The sequence below is a fragment of the Mustelus asterias genome, unplaced genomic scaffold (genome assembly GCF_964213995.1).
Source record: "Mustelus asterias unplaced genomic scaffold, sMusAst1.hap1.1 HAP1_SCAFFOLD_74, whole genome shotgun sequence".
Lineage (NCBI taxonomy): Eukaryota > Metazoa > Chordata > Chondrichthyes > Carcharhiniformes > Triakidae > Mustelus > Mustelus asterias.
The window spans coordinates 1,449,433-1,465,631 of NW_027590134.1; the positions used below are offsets into that span (position 1 = coordinate 1,449,433).

At 46.4% G+C, this 16,199-nt stretch overlaps 2 non-coding genes across 2 annotated transcripts; both read left to right on the forward strand.

Annotated features, from left to right (window-relative positions):
- Positions 1–281: 281 nt before the first annotated feature.
- trnar-ucu (transfer RNA arginine (anticodon UCU)) lies at positions 282–372 on the forward strand. Its single transcript is given in 2 exon segments — positions 282–318; positions 337–372. It is a non-coding gene; the product is annotated as a tRNA-Arg (tRNA).
- Positions 373–12,330: 11,958 nt separating this feature from the next.
- Positions 12,331–12,402, forward strand: trnad-guc (transfer RNA aspartic acid (anticodon GUC)). The gene has a single exon. It is a non-coding gene; the product is annotated as a tRNA-Asp (tRNA).
- Positions 12,403–16,199: the final 3,797 nt, after the last annotated feature.

A 16,199-nucleotide genomic window follows, 5' to 3' on the forward strand; every position in this document is an offset into this window, starting at 1 on the left:
CGTAGAATGTGTCACCCAACTATGAAGCCTGCGAGATTAGACTCCAAGCTGTTGAAGAGAATGAGGAGGAGAGATAGGGAGGATCATTCCGTGATGGACAGATTTCCTGTATAGAAGAGATAAAGGTCTGTATTTCCACGGCTGTTTTAACATGACTTGCAATCAATGAAGTTCCTCGTAACTGTTACCGACGTTTTGAATACGAGATTTTGGAACTTAACAGTCGTTTCCACATTGTCAAGAATCCATACATGGACCTGTAAAGTAAGTTTCTGGCGTGTGGCTCTGTGGCGCAATGGATAGCGCGTTGGATTTCTAAGTAATAGCACGTTCGCCATTCAAAGGTTGTGGGTTCGAGTCCCACCAGAGTCGGATTTTGGATCAGATTAGCAGCGAACGGTTTGCTGCTTCATTGATGTGATTCAGCTTCGGCACCAACATTTTCTGCTGTGCCATCTTTCCATGATGTTCCTGTTTACTCGACTTCCAGAGAAACCACTGACTCGAGAAGAAAACGCAAACCCCAGTGGCTTTCTTAAAGTTTGACACAACATTCGCTGGTTGCGTTGGAAGGAGTAACATAATTTGCAATTAGATATTTCGATTATTTTGGAAGATAAAGAAGATTTTAAAAACTCACACGCAACAACAACTTATAAATAACTACAACCAATAAATAAATATCGGTGCCCTGCAGCGTGGTGGTGTTATCCTGATGTGTCTGCTGCGACTGCCCTTCTAGGCTGTAGTGCCCGTGGGATTGGAAGGTGCTGGCAAAGGAGTCTTGCTGTGTTGCTGCAGTGCATCTTGGAGATGGGGCACACTGCTGCCATTGTGTGTCGGTAGAACAAGAACAAAGAACAACACAGCACAGGAACAGGCCCTTCGGCCCTCCAAGCCCGTGCCGCTCTCTGGTCCAAACTAGACCATTCTTTTGTATCCCTCCATTCCCACTCCGTTCATATGGCTATCTAGATAAGTCTTAAACGTTCCCAGTTTGTCCGCCTCCACCACCTTGCCTGGCAGCGCATTCCAGGCCCCCACCACCTTCTGTGTAAAATATGTCCTTCGGATATCTGTGTTAAACCTCCCCCCCCCCCTTCACCTTGAACCTATGACCCCTCGAGAACGTCACCACCGACCTGGGGAAAAGCTTCCCACCGTTCAACCTATCTATGCCTTTCATAATTTTATACACCTCTATTAAGTCTCCCCTCATCCTCCGTCTTTCCAGGGAGAACAGCCCCAGTTTACCCAATCTCTCCTCATAACCAAGCCCCTCCATACCAGGTAGTGGAGGGAGTGAACTTTTATGTATAGGAAGCGAATGAAGTGGGATGCTTTGTGCTGGATAGTGCCAAACGTCTGGAGTGCTGTTCAAGTTTCATTCACTCAGGCAAGTTATTTCAGGAAACCAGGTGCTCCGGTTTCCACCCAAAACATGAGCAGGCTGGTGGATTGGACATGTTAGATTGCCCCTTGGTCCCCAAGGTGTTTGTATCAGTAGATTAGCGTCGTGCGTGCGTGGCGCCGCGGGGATAGGTCCTGTGTGCGATTCTCTATCGGAGAGTCGGTACAGACCCGATTAGCAGAATGGTCTCCTTCAGCACTGTCGGGATTGTATGATTCTAAGGTCAGTTGACTGTGTTAGAAATTCCCTGAGGAAAAATAAATGGAAAGATGTGTTTGTAGAACTTACACCATTGGGTTATTGCAAAGTAAATGTTTTTTTTTACTGCAACATGATGTAAATACTTGGATCGTGTAAATAAACAGTTGGGATATTCGTGGGGAGTCTCGAAATATGCTTTTGTTTCATCTTTGTAGATCATCCACTGTGAAGGGAAAGACAATATCGACTAGCAAGAAAAGGGTATTGTGACTTGCACAGATCACGTGAAAGAAATTCAGGCTTAACTGGGATTTGAACGTGAGATCACCTGTTAATGAGAAGCGCGCTTTAAACAACTAAACAACACAGGCTCTCTGTAAGGTCAAATGCGGGAAAAACGTTCCAGATCTTGTCGTATTTGTGAAAAAAAGTGATACTAACAGTGTACATGCACACTGATTTGAAACCAGGATATACCTGCTACTACGTAGGCGCTTTAACCAACTTAGCCACAGAACCTGACCTTTGCTACCCGTGGTACAGCGGAATGCTGGAAATACGTTCCAGATCTGGTGGTATTTGTGAAAAAGGAGATACGACCAATATTGGAAAGTATCCGGGAAAATAGAGATAGTTCACATTTCAGACGCAGACCTTCCACAGGAATGGCCGTTTCTCTCTCCACAGATGCTACGGGATCTCGGATAGATTCTTGAAATAAAAATAATTGAATCCTACAGTCGCCCATCGAGACTGCACCGATTTCCCTGTAAACCTTTCAAATCCGCCTTTCCCCGACACTGAACAAGCACATCAGCGGGAATCGCACACATGACTCAGTGAAACTCTTCCGCTAAACATTCAGAACCCTTTTGGATTGGAATGAAATCACATCAACATGGTTCTTACCGACTAAAATGACTGCAAAACATAATATTAATCAAATTCCATGTTCCAGAGATCTGCTTTCTGATTGGGAGATCCTGCTCACCACGATCCACGGAAAATGTAAAACTCCCAGAAATGCAATGTCGGTTATTGGATTCCCTAATCTCTGATTTCTCTGCCACTTCGTTGCTTGTGTGTTCGTTCCGTAAATACAGAGCGAGTGGCAGAATCAGGTGAGCCATGGTGGTGTCGTGGTGACTCTACGAGCATTTGATCAAGAGCCAGTTCCTGACCATCACAGTGGTGACTTACTTAATTAGCAATCGCACTCAGAACAAAAGGGGGTCAGTCCTAAAACTAAATTCGCTGAATATTCTTAGTATCAATGAGTTGCGAACGGAAAATCCAGCTTCAATTTGCTTCATTGTTTCAATGCATGAACAGGCCTCAATCCATGGGTTCTCCGTCAGAAACAACAGTAAAAAACGTGTTAAACAGTCGAGGAAAGCCAAGTTCAGTTTACAAACTGTGCTTTGGACACACCTGGTGTGTGATGAAATTAGCAACTCAGGTAGTTCCGTAATTATATCAAATGAAAATAACGGGTACTTGAGTAAAGCAAGTAATGGGGGAATAGTGGTGAGCATAACTACCTTCCAACCAGTTGAACCGTGTTCGATTCCTAACTTTCGCATTGATAATTTATTTAGAACCTTATTCACTGTCTCTTGCGTATCAAAGCATGTGGGCGCAAACAGTTCGAATGCAATATTTGCCACTCATGAAATAAAATGGACTGCAACGTTTTAATTTTATTTTTTTCGGACGTTAAATTCGGCTTCAATTTCTTTATACTGAAGAAATATTGAAATTTACTAAAAGTCTCTGGACTAATAAATGAATTCTCAATCATAGATAAAGATACCAAAAAGAGGGAGACGAATAGATTTCAGCTCACACACTGTCTTCTGCATAACCTAGCTGCCTATTGAAGTTACTGTGAACGTTTCTGAGGTGGTTAAATCATTGAATTGAGGAATTGAGTTCAGGAGTCGTGAGATAATGTTGCAGCTATATAAGACCCTGGTCAGACCACACTTGGAGTACTGTGCTCAGTTCTGGTCGCCTCATTACAGGAAGGCTGTGGAAGCCATAGAAAGGGTGCAGCGGAGATTTACAAGGATGTTGCCTGGGTTGGGGAGCATGATTTATGAGGATAGGTTGAGTGAGCTCGGCCTTTTCTCTTTGGAGAGACGAAGGATGAGGGGTGACCTGATAGAGGTGTATAAGATGTTAAGAGGTATTGATCGAAAGGATAGTCAGAGGCTTTTCCCAGGGTTGAAATGGTTGCCACAAGAGGACACATGTTTAAGGTGCTGGGGAGTAGGTACAGAGGAGATGTCAGGGTTAAGTTTTTCACTCAAAGGGTGGTGTGTTCATGGATTGGGCTGCTAGCAACGGTGGTGGAGGCGGGTTCGCTAGGGTCTTTTAAGAGACTTTTGGATAAGTACATGGAACTTAGTAAGATAGAGGGTTATAGATAAGCATAGTAATCGCTAAGGTAGGGATATGTTCGGCACAACTTTGTGGGCTCAAGGGCCTGTATTGTGCTGTAGTTTTTCTATGTTTCTATTCTAACAGACAAACCGCTGTGCTGGCCGAGCAGTTAAGGTGTTGATCTCGAAACCCAGTACGGATTCCACGCGCAGGGCTGAAACGTGTTCGCAGCGGTTCTCTTTGAAATGTTTAATTCGCTTCTCCAGGGCAGCCCATGAGAATGAATCGTAATTTTCAGTGGTGTTTTTTCTACAAAAACCTGGAACTGTGCTGTGGGCCGGGAGTAGGGAGTTGGTATTGCAATGGGCACCAGGGTGTTCTCAGCCAACATCTCCAAGATAGGCCGAATGGCTTCTGTGCTGTAAATTCCATGAGAAAAGTCATGACGTGAGAGGAAATAAACATAGCAGCAAAAGAGCAAACCATGGTCTCATGTCAGAGGAAGATTCTTATGTAATGACACATAAAAGATAAGAAAAGCAAGTCAGCAGAAGACGTTGAATGAACGAGAATTTCAAAATGCTGCTTCGATTATATGACATCGTGTTCATTCAAACAAAATGCAACAAGCTGGGCGTCCCGTATTCCTGGTGATAACAGTTTGGGAATGGAAGGAGCAGTTGAAACGTAGGGAGAAATAGTCATTGGAACGTTAGTGAAAGAGGTTTTTGAGAACAATAAGACATCAGTGGAAATTCCAAGTTAGAATTGATTTCAAAATTTCTGGATTAAGTGGCCACTTTGCCAAGGATTCTAAAGACGAGCGATAAATTGGTGGAATATATTCAGAGATTAGAGAATTTTGCAAACAAATCGATGATTATTTAAAAAATCGTCCCAATAATTTCTGACAGATTGAACAGAGCTGGACAGCTCATTCAAAAAGCAGTTGTTGTGTTTACGCAGAACATATATTTCTGGCACAATATGTCCCAGGCCGACAGGATGACAGGGTCACAGAGTCATAGAGGTATACAGCATGGAAACAGGCCGTTCGACCCAACTTGCCCATGCTGCCCTTTTTTTAAACCCCTGAGATAGTCCCAATTGCTCGCATTTGGCCCATATCCCTGCATTCCCAATTTATCCATGTAATTGTCTGAACGCGTTTTAAAAGACAAATTTATACTCGCCTCTGCTTGTTCCAGACACTCACCAACCTCTGTGTTAGAAAATGCCCCTCTGGACCCTTTTGTATCCCTCCCCTCACACCTTTCACGATGCCCTCTAGTTGTAGGCTCCCCTACCTTTGGGAAAATATATTGACTATCTAGCGGATCTATGCTCCTCACTATTTTAAAGACCTCTTTTGCGATCACCCCTCAGCCTTCTACGCTCCAGAGAAAAAATGTCCCAGCCTATCCAGCCTCTCCTTACAACTCAGACCATCAAGTCCCAGTAGAATGCTCGTAAATCTCTTCTGCACTCTTTCTAATTTGATAATATCCTTTCTATAATAAGGTGACCAGAACTGAACATGGTATTCCAAGTATAGCCTTACCTATGTCTTGTGTAACTTCAACAAGACGTCCCAACTCCTGTATTCAATGTTCTGTCCAATTAAACCAAGCATGTTGAATTCCTTCTTCACCACTTTGTCCACCTGTAACTCCACGTTCAAGGAGCTATGAACCTGTACCCCTCGATCTCTTTGATCTGTAACTCTCCCCAATGCCCTACCATTAACGAAGTAAGTCCTGCCCTGGTTCAATCGACCAAAATGCATCACCTCGCATTTATCTAAATTAAACTCTATCTGCCATTCGTCAGCCCACTCGCCTATTTGATCAAGTTCCCGTTGCAATCCGAGATAAACTTCTTCACTGTCCACTATGCCACGAATATTTGTGTAATCTGCAAACTTACTAACCATTCCTCCCATATTCTCATCCAAATCATTAATATAAATGATAAACAACAGTGGACCCACCACCGATACCTGAGGCACACCGCTGGACACAGGTCTCCAGTTTGAAAAACAACCCTCTACAACCACTCATTGCTTTCTGTCATCAAGCCAATTTTGTATCCATTTAGCTACCTCACCCTGGATCCCGTCAGATTTAACCTTATGCAACAACCTAGCATGTGGTACCTTGTCAAAGACCTTGCGAAAGTTCATGTAGACAACATCAAATGCACTGCCCTCATGTAACTTCTTGGTTACCCCTTCAAAAAACTCAATCAAATTTGTGAGACATGATTTCCCACTCACAAAGCCATGCTGACTGTCTCTAATCAATCCTTGCGCTTCGAAATGCCTGTAGATCCTGTCTCTCAAAGTAACTTCAAGCAACTTATCCACCACAGATGTGAGGCTCATCGGCCTGCAGTTCCCAGGCTTTTCCCTGCAGCCCTTTTTAAACAATGATATCTGACAGTGTGTGGAAAATGTATGTATGAGTCAGAACTGGATCCGAAATGAAACCAGTGGTGACGGCACAGAGCAACTTAAAGGCAGAGAGCGGACGGAGCAGAGAGAAGCTGCTGTCAGCTCCCGACTCCTCCAACCTCTCTCCTCACAAATTCTCCAATTGCAATTAAACCCTGACACTCCAGTTTCTCAGACTGAATTATTTCTGTTCCTGAAATCCGAATATTTCCTGTTGACAAAGTTCCATTCAATTTCCGGGCAGCAATTTTCATCTCAACCCGTCCATTTGCTGCAGAGATCGCGCTCTCTCAGTCGAGCACTGGCTTCGTCTCCGTTCGCCAACTGAAATCTTGAAATCGATTAACGTTTTCCATTAAATTCTCTCTTCAGGTCTGAGCAAGGTAGCAGCGCGATCCTATGCCAGGAAAATCTTGCGATGAGACACAAGAAGATCTGGGAAATCCAGCGCAGAGTGCTGACACACAAACACAGTAACATTAGTCTCACCCAGCCGCCCATTGAACACACACTCCCTGACACAATATTCACATCTGAACACTGACAGTTTAAACTATGTCTCAGATTGGCAGCTCTCAGTACAGGCTTTCCTCTCCTCTCGCTCTGTGCTTTGGATTCTCGGGGATTAGTTGGAGTTTCCCAGTTCAGTAACGATTAAAGCCTCTGAGCCCGGCGATGCTCACATGTCTGTTCCCCAGATTCATGAGGCTGCAGCCAATCAGAGCTGTGCTGGGTTAACCCAGAACGGTGGAAATGATGATATTGTTCACAAGCTGAATTCTTTTGGACCAGATGAAGATGCAGATTATGTGCACTCAGTCACTAAACAATATTCAGCCTTCATACATGGATTTTAGTAAGGCGTTTGATAAGGTCCCCCATGGTCGGCTTATGATGAAAGTGAGGAGGTGTGGGATAGAGGGAACGTTGGCCGATTGGATAGGTAACTGGCTGTCTGATCGAAGACAGAGGGTGGTGGTGGATGGAAAATTTTCGGATTGGAGGCAGGTTGCTAGCCGAGTGCCACAGGGGTCAGTGCTTGGTCCTCTGCTCTTTGTGATTTTTATTAATGACTTAGAGGAGGGGGCTGAAGGGTGGATCAGTAAATTTGCTGATGACACCAAGATTGGTGGAGTAGTGGACGAGGTGGAGGGCTGTGGTAGGCTGCAAAGAGACATAGATAGAATGCAAAGCTGCGCTGAAAAATGGCAGATAGAGTTTAACCCTGATAAATGTGAGGTGATTCATTTAGGTAGGACTAATTTAAATGTGGATTACAGGGTCAAAGGTAGGGTTCTGAAGACTGTGGAGGAACAGAGAGATCTTGGGGTCCATATCCACAGATCTCTAAAGGTTGCCACTCAAGTGGATAGAGCTGTGAAGAAGGCCTATAGTGTGTTAGCTTTTATTAACAGGGGGTTGGAGTTTAAGAGCCATGGGGTTATGCTGCAACTGTACAGGACCTTGGTGAGACCACATTTGGAATATTGTGTGCAGTTCTGGTCACCTCACTATAAGAAGGATGTGCAAGCGCTGGAAGGAGTGCAGAGGAGATTTACCAGGATGCTGCCTGGTTTGGAGGGTAGGTCTTATGAGGAAAGGTTGAGGGAGCTAGGGCTGTTCTCTCTGGAGAGGAGGAGGCTGAGGTGAGACTTAATAGAGGTTTATAAAATGATGAAGGGGATAGATAGAGTGAACGTTCAAAGACTATTTCCTCGGGTGGATGGAGCTATTACAAGGGGGCATAACTATAGGGTTCGTGGTGGGAGATATAGGAAGGATATCAGAGGTAGGTTCTTTACGCAGAGAGTGGTTGGGGTGTGGAATGGACTGCCTGCAGTGATAGTGGAGTCAGACACTTTAGGAACATTTAAGCGGTTATTGGATAGGCACATGGAGCACACCAAGATGATAGGGAGTGGGATAGCTTGATCTTGGTTTCAGATAAAGGTCGGCACAACATCGTGGGCCGAAGGGCCTGTTCTGTGCTGTACTGTTCTATGTTCTATATAGAGATGATGAGAGGGCGTTGGATGGATAGACAGAGACAAATTCTGCTCGGCCATGAGTGCCGAATGCATCAGTGCCAAAGATCCTTGTAAATTCTGGTTTGGAGAAAAATAAGCTGCAGCCTTAGCTCTCACTGATATTGTAGCGGAGACACATTATTCCGGGTGAGCATCTTGGGGATAGAGATCATAATTCTATCTCCTTCACGATAGCATTGGAAAGAGATAGGGTCAGGCAGGCTAGGAAAGTGTTTCTCTGGAGTAAAGGGAAATACGGTGTCATCAGGGAGGAAATTAGACGGGTAAATTGGAAGGAGGCATTCTTGGGGAAAAGTACCGAAGGAAAGTGGAGGATTTTCAAGGAATGTTTGTCTGGAGCTCTGCATGACAACGTTCCGATGAGACAGGGGGGTGTTGGTAGGGTACGGGAACCGTGGTGCACGAAGGTTGTGATGAACCTGGTGAATAAGAAAAGAGAGGCGTACAGAAGGTTCAGAGAGCTAGGAGGTGTTAAGGATTTAGAGGAGTATACGCGATGTAGGAAGGAGCTTAAGAAGGAAATTAGGAGAGCGAGAAGGGGTCATGAGAAGACCTTGGCGGGTAAGATTAAGGAGAATCCCAAGGCTTTCTACAAATATGTCAAGAGTAAAAGGATGAGATGTGAAGGCATAGGACCCTTAAAAGGTGAAGGGGGAAAAGTTTGTGCGGAACCGTTAGAAATGGCGGAGCTGCTTAATGAATACTTTACCTCGGTATTCACGGTGGAAAGGGATCTGGGTGGTTGTACTGCTGGATTGCGGAGGACAGAAAGGATCGAGCATGTGGACATAAAGAAAGAGGATGTGTTGGAACTATTGAATGGCATCAAGGTTGGTAAGTCGCCGGGACCGGATGGGATGTACCCCAGGTTACTGTGGGAGGCGAGGGAGGAGATTGCGGAGCCTTTGGCGATGATCTTTGCATCGTCGATGGAGACGGGAGAGGTTCCGGAGGATTGGAGGATTGCGGATGTGGTCCCTATATTCAAGAAAGGGAACAGGGACAGCCCGGGAAATTACCGACCGGTGAGTCTAACCTCAGTGGTTGGTAAGTTGATGGAGAGGATCCTGAGAGACAGGATTTATGATCATCTAGAGAAGTTTAGTATGATCAAAAGTAGTCAGCACGGCTTTGTCAGGGGCAGGTCGTGCCTTACGAGCCTGGTTGAGTTCTTTGAAAATGTGACCAAGCACATTGACGAAGGAAGAGCGGTGGATGTGGTCTATATGGACTTCAGCAAAGCGTTCGATAAGGTCCCCCATGCAAGACTTCTTGAGAAAGTGAGAGGGCATGGGATCCAAGGGGCTGTTGCCTTGTGGATCCAGAACTGGCTTGCCTGCAGAAGGCAGAGAGTGGCTGTGGAGGGGTCTTTCTCTGCATGGAGGTCAGTGACCAGTGGAGTGCCCCAGGGATCTGTTCTGGGACCCTTGCTGTTTGTCATTTTCATAAATGACCTGGATGAGGAAGTGGAGGGATGGGTTGGTAAGTTTGCTGACGACACCAAGGTAGGTGGTGTTGTGGATAGTTTGGAGGGATGTCAGAAGTTGCAGCGAGACATAGATAGAATGCAAGACTGGGCGGAGAAGTGGCAGATGGACTTCAACCCGGATAAGTGTGTAGTGATCCATTTTGGCAGATCCAATGGGATGGAGCAGCAGTATAAAATGAAGGGTACCATTCTTAGCAGTGTAGAGGATCAGAAGGACCTTGGGGTCCGGGTCCATAGGACTCTTAAATCGGCCTCGCAGGTGGAGGATGCGGTCAAGAAGGCGTATGGCGTACTAGCCTTCATTAATCGAGGGATTGAGTTTAGGAGTCGGGAGATAATGCTGCAGCTTTATAGGACCCTGGTTAGACCCCACTTGGAGTACTGCGCGCAGTTCTGGTCACCTCATTACAGGAAAGATGTTGAAGCCATTGAAAGGGTGCAGAGGAGATTTACAAGGATGTTGCCTGGATTGGGGGGCATGCCTTATGAGGATAGGTTGAGGGAGCTTGGTCTCTTCTCCCTGGAGAGACGAAGGATGAGAGGTGACCTGATAGAGGTTTACAAGATGTTGAGGGGTCTGGATAGGGTGGACTCTCAGAGGCTATTTCCAAGGGCTGAAATGGTTGCTACGAGAGGACACAGGTTTAAGGTGCTGGGGGGTAGGTACAGGGGGGATGTCAGGGGTAAGTTTTTCACTCAGAGGGTGGTGGGTGAGTGGAATCGGCTGACGTCGGTGGTGGTGGAGGCAAACTCGTTGGGGTCTTTTAAGAGACTTCTGGATGAGTACATGGGATTTAATGGGATTGAGGGCTATAGATAGGCCTAGAGGTGGGGATGTGATCGGCGCAACTTGTGGGCCGAAGGGCCTGTTTGTGCTGTGACTTTCTATGTTCTATGTTCATCCCACAATCTGTAACAGTGCTGCTTTCTGACAGAAGGAATGGGGAGCGGCAACAGAACTTAGAAAATCTGTAGTTCAGAAGGAGGAAATTTGGCCCATCGAGCCTGGACTGACCGCAATCACACCCAGGCCCTATTCCCATACCCCACACATTTACCTGGATCATACCCCTGACACTTTACATTCAATTCCTCTGACATTTAGCGTGGTCAATCAACCGAACCCGCACATATTTGGGCTGTGGGAGGAAACCAGTGAACCCCGAGGAAACCCACGCGACGCGGGAGAAAATGCAAACCCCACACAGACAGTGAACCGAGGCCGGAATGGAACCTGGGACTTTGGTAATGTGAGGCAGCTGTGCTAACCACTGTGCCAATCACTGTGCCACAGTGGCATTCTGAATGGTCCAGTTCTAAACAGTATCCAGAATGAGAGGGACCTGAGGGTCAGAGAGATCTTTGAACGTGAGAGGAGATTTTGAGAGATTCGTTCGGAAAGTGCACTGAATCATTGGCTTCATTAATCGAGCTGCTGAGTATAAAAACAGGGAAGTTGTGCTCAATCTTTATAAAGCTCTGGTGAACTGCAGCTGTTTTAGGATTGCACTCAGACCCGGTAACCACATTCTCAAAAGAGTGTGAGGTTCCATAGGAGAGAGAAAAGGAGATTTATGGGTTTGGATCCAGCGATGAGGGATTTTAGATACAAGGTTTGGATGAATATTTCGGAGTTTCTCTCACTGCAGCGAACAAGGTAAGCATAGTAATCGTTCATTTTCCAGTGGCTCACAGAGATATGCCCCAATAAGATTTTAACTGAGGCAGCTTTGAACAAATGAATCTATATCAAACAACCGATGAGATGGTCAAAGCCACATAAATAATTTTTCCATGATTCTGTGAGTTTGGGGATGATATTTTCTGTTTTTGCTCAGTCTGCACCTGTACCGCGGGAAATACAAAAGACAATATAATTTTAAAGAAGCATCTCAGCTGTAAAGCACTTTGGAACTTGCAGCGGTTTCGAGAAGAAAACGCATTTCTCGACAAGATAAAAGCAAAATACTACCGATGCTGGAATCTGAAACAACAAATGAAAATGCCGGAACATCACAGCAGGTCTGACAGCATCTGTGGAGAGAGACGAGCTGAGATTGTCCAGCATGTTCAGATTTCAAGAGACGCCATCTTTCCTCCAGAATTAATAAGAACATGCAGTTTGGAATGAAAGTCAAACGCACCTTTCTGTCTCCACCTGATTCTTGTTTTTTTTCGTGGATCCATCTCATTCTCGTTCCTGCTAATCCAATAGTCGGTTGGTTAAAGCCGCTGTTTGCTGCAATAAATGGTACTCAGTCTTGGGGAGGAGAACTGATCTCGTCAGAACTCAGTTGTCGCTCTGAAAGTGTAAGTGGCAAGTGTACAACAGCACCGCATCACTTCCTCGTTAGTATAGTGGTTAGTATCCCCGCCTGTCACGCGGGAGACCGGGGTTCAATTCCCCGACGGGGAGGTTATTGCATTTTTATTATGTGAAGTTGTACTTGTGTTGTTCTCTGACTTTGAAAACAGAAAATAAAGACTATCAAGGAAAGAAGCATTCAAAAATTGCAAATCCTTATATTTTTACGGACACTTTTCGTGACCTTGTCCTGAGTTCAACGTTCGTTCAATTCATCAGCATTTTGGCTCACATTTGACGTGGCGATGCCAATGTTTGGGAGGGGTTCCTGAAGGTGGCAGAGCACCTTGGGAGACCAGTTAATACAGCAAATAGTTTCCAAGTTTTCTGAATCGTGGATTGGATACTTGGAAGTACAGCAGAGAGGGAGAGATTCGCGAGAGGAGTGCTGCGGGTAAGCGCTTTTATTTTTTAACTTACTTTTTCGCGGGTTTTTTTTTAAATATCTAAACCCGGAAGTGGTCGCGCAGGGAGGTCTGGGAGAGAGAGATTTTTTTTTCCCCAATAAATTGGAACAGAGAGGAATCCCGATACTCTACACTTGTAGAGTATCCCACCCTCCCTCCTCCTCTAACCTAAAAAAAAAGACCCAGTGAGAGCAGGGCTTTGGAGAAAACAGGAGGAGGAAAGGTAAGTTTAAAATTTTCATTCACTTTTTTTTTCCCTGTGTGTTTAAAAGGGCAATTATGAGTGTGAGGCCAGTATGTTGTTCCCAATGTAGGATGTGGGAGGTCCTGGAGGCTCCTAGCCTCCCGGACGACCATATCTGTGCTGGGTGTGTTGAGCTGCGGTTCCTAAGGGACCATGTTAGGGAACTGGAATTGCAGCTCGAGGACCTTCGCCGGGTTAGGGATAGTGAGGAGGTCATTGACAGGAGCTATCGGCAGGTGGTCACACCGGGACCACGGGAGGAGGGTAACTGGGTAACAGTGAGGAAGGAGAAAGCTCGGTTGATGGTGAGCACCCCGGTGGATGTGCCCCTTAATAATAAGTACTCCTGTCTGAGTACTACTGGGGAGGACAGCCCACCTGGGGGAAGCAGCGGTGGCAGTGTCTCTGGAGCTGAGCCTGGCCCAGTAGTGCAAAAGGGTAAGGAAAGGAGGGTAGTGCTAATTGGGGACTCTACGGTGAGGGGGTCAGATAGGCGTTTTTGCGGACACAGACGGGACTCTCGGATGGTGGTTTGCCTCCCTGGTGCAGGGGTCCAGGATGTCTCTGGTCGAGTCCCAGAAATCCTGAAGGGGGAGGGAGAGGAGCCGAAGGTCGTGATGCATATAGGTACTGCTGACATAGGTAGGAAGAGGGAAGGGGTCATGAAAAGAGAATATAGGGAGTTAGGTAGACAGCTGAGAAAGAGGAATGCAAAGGTAGTAATCTCGGGATTGCTGCCTGTGCCGCGGGAGAGTGAGAACAGGAATCGGTGGAGAATGAATGCGTGGCTGAGGGACTGGAGCAAGGGACAAGGATTTGGGTACTTGGATCATTGGGACCTCTTTAGGGGCAGGTGTGACCTGTTTAAAAAAGACGGGTGGCACTTGAATCCCAGGGGGACCAATATCCTGGCGGGAAGGTTGGCTAAGGCTACTGGAGAGACTTTAAACTAGAAAGGTTGGGGGGAGGGAATCGAAATGAGGGGACTGAGAGCGAGGAGGTTAGCTCGCAAATAGATAAGGAATGTAGACAGGGTAAGAGGGAGGTTAGACGAGTGATGGAGAAGGGAAGTGCTCAGGCTGAAGGTCTGAGATGTGTCTATTTTAATGCCAGGAGTGTAGTGAATAAAGTGGATGAGCTTAGAGCGTGGATTGCTGCTTCGAATTGTGATGTGGTGGCCATTACGGAGACTTGGATGTCTCAGGGACAGGACTGGGTGCTTCAGGTGCCGGGTTTTAGATGTTTCAGGAAGGACAGGGAGGGAGGCAAGAGAGGGGGGGGGGGAGTGGCACTGTTGATCAGGGATAGTGTCACGGCTGTAGAGAAGGTGGACGCCGTGGAGGGATTGACTACGGAGTCTCTGTGGGTGGAGGTTAGGAACAGAAAGGGGTCGGTAACTTTGCTGGGTGTTTTCTATAGGCCGCCCAGTAGTAACAGAGATGTTGAGGAGCAGATGGGGAAACAGATCCTGGAGAGATGTAGGAATAACAGAGTTGTCGTGTTGGGAGATTTTAATTTCCCAAACATAGATTGGAATATCCCTAGGGCTAGGGGTTTGGATGGAGAGGAGTTTGTTAGGTGTGTCCAGGAGAGTTTCCTGACACAGTATGTGGATAAGCCTACTAGAGGAGAGGCTGTACTTGATCTGGTGCTGGCTAATGAACCTGGACAGGTGGAGGATCTCTCGGTGAGTGAGCATCTTGGGGATAGCGATCATAATTCTATCTCCTTCACGATAGCATTGGAAAGTGATAGGATCAGGCAGGCTAGGAAAGTGTTTCTCTGGAGTAAAGGGAAATACAGTGTCATCAGGGAGGAAATTAGACGGGTAAATTGGAAGGAGGCATTCTTGGGGAAAAGTACCGAAGGAAAGTGGAGGATTTTCAAGGAATGTTTGTCTGGAGCTCTGCATGACAACGTTCCGATGAGACAGGGGGGTGTTGGTAGGGTACGGGAACCGTGGTGCACGAAGGTTGTGATGAACCTGGTGAATAAGAAAAGAGAGGCGTACAGAAGGTTCAGAGAGCTAGGAGGTGTTAAGGATTTAGAGGAGTATACGGGATGTAGGAAGGAGCTTAAGAAGGAAATTAGGAGAGCGAGAAGGGGTCATGAGAAGACCTTGGCGGGTAAGATTAAGGAGAATCCCAAGGCTTTCTACAAATATGTCAAGAGTAAAAGGATGAGATGTGAAGGCATAGGACCCTTAAAAGGTGAAGGGGGAAAGTTTGTGCGGAACCGTTAGAAATGGCGGAGGTGCTTAATGAATACTTTACCTCGGTTTTCACGGTGGAAAGGGATCTGGGTGGTGGTTGTACTGCTGGTTTGCGGTGGACAGAAAGGATCGAGCATGTGGACATAAAGAAAGAGGATGTGTTGGAACTATTGAATGGCATCAAGGTTGGTAAGTCGCCGGGACCGGATGGGATGTACCCCAGGTTACTGTGGGAGGCGAGGGAGGAGATTGCGGAGCCTTTGGCGATGATCTTTGCATCGTCGATGGAGACGGGAGAGGTTCCGGAGGATTGGAGGATTGTAGATGTGGTCCCTATATTCAAGAAAGGGAACAGGGACAGCCCGGGAAATTACCGACCGGTGAGTCTAACCTCAGTGGTTGGTAAGTTGATGGAGAGGATCCTGAGAGACAGGATTTATGATCATCTAGAGAAGTTTAGTATGATCAAAAGTAGTCAGCACGGCTTTGTCAAGGGCAGGTCGTGCCTTACGAGCCTGGTTGAGTTCTTTGAAAATGTGACCAAACACATTGACGAAGGAAGAGCGGTGGATGTGGTCTATATGGACTTCAGCAAGGCGTTCGATAATGTCCCCCATGCAAGACTTCTTGAGAAAGTGAGAGGGCATGGAATCCAAGGGGCTGTTGCCTTGTGGATCCAGAACTGGCTTGCCTGCAGAAGGCAGAGAGTGGCTGTGGAGGGGTCTTTCTCTGCATGGAGGTCAGTGACCAGTGGAGTGCCCCAGGGATCTGTTCTGGGACCCTTGCTGTTTGTCATTTTCAGAAATGACCTGGATGAGGAAGTGGAGGGATGGGTTGGTAAGTTTGCTGACGACACCAAGGTAGGTGGTGTTGTGGATAGTTTGGAGGGATGTCAGAAGTTGCAGCGAGACATAGATAGAATGCAAGACTGGGCGGAGAAGTGGCAGATGGACTTCAACCCGGATAAGTGTGTAGTGATCCATTT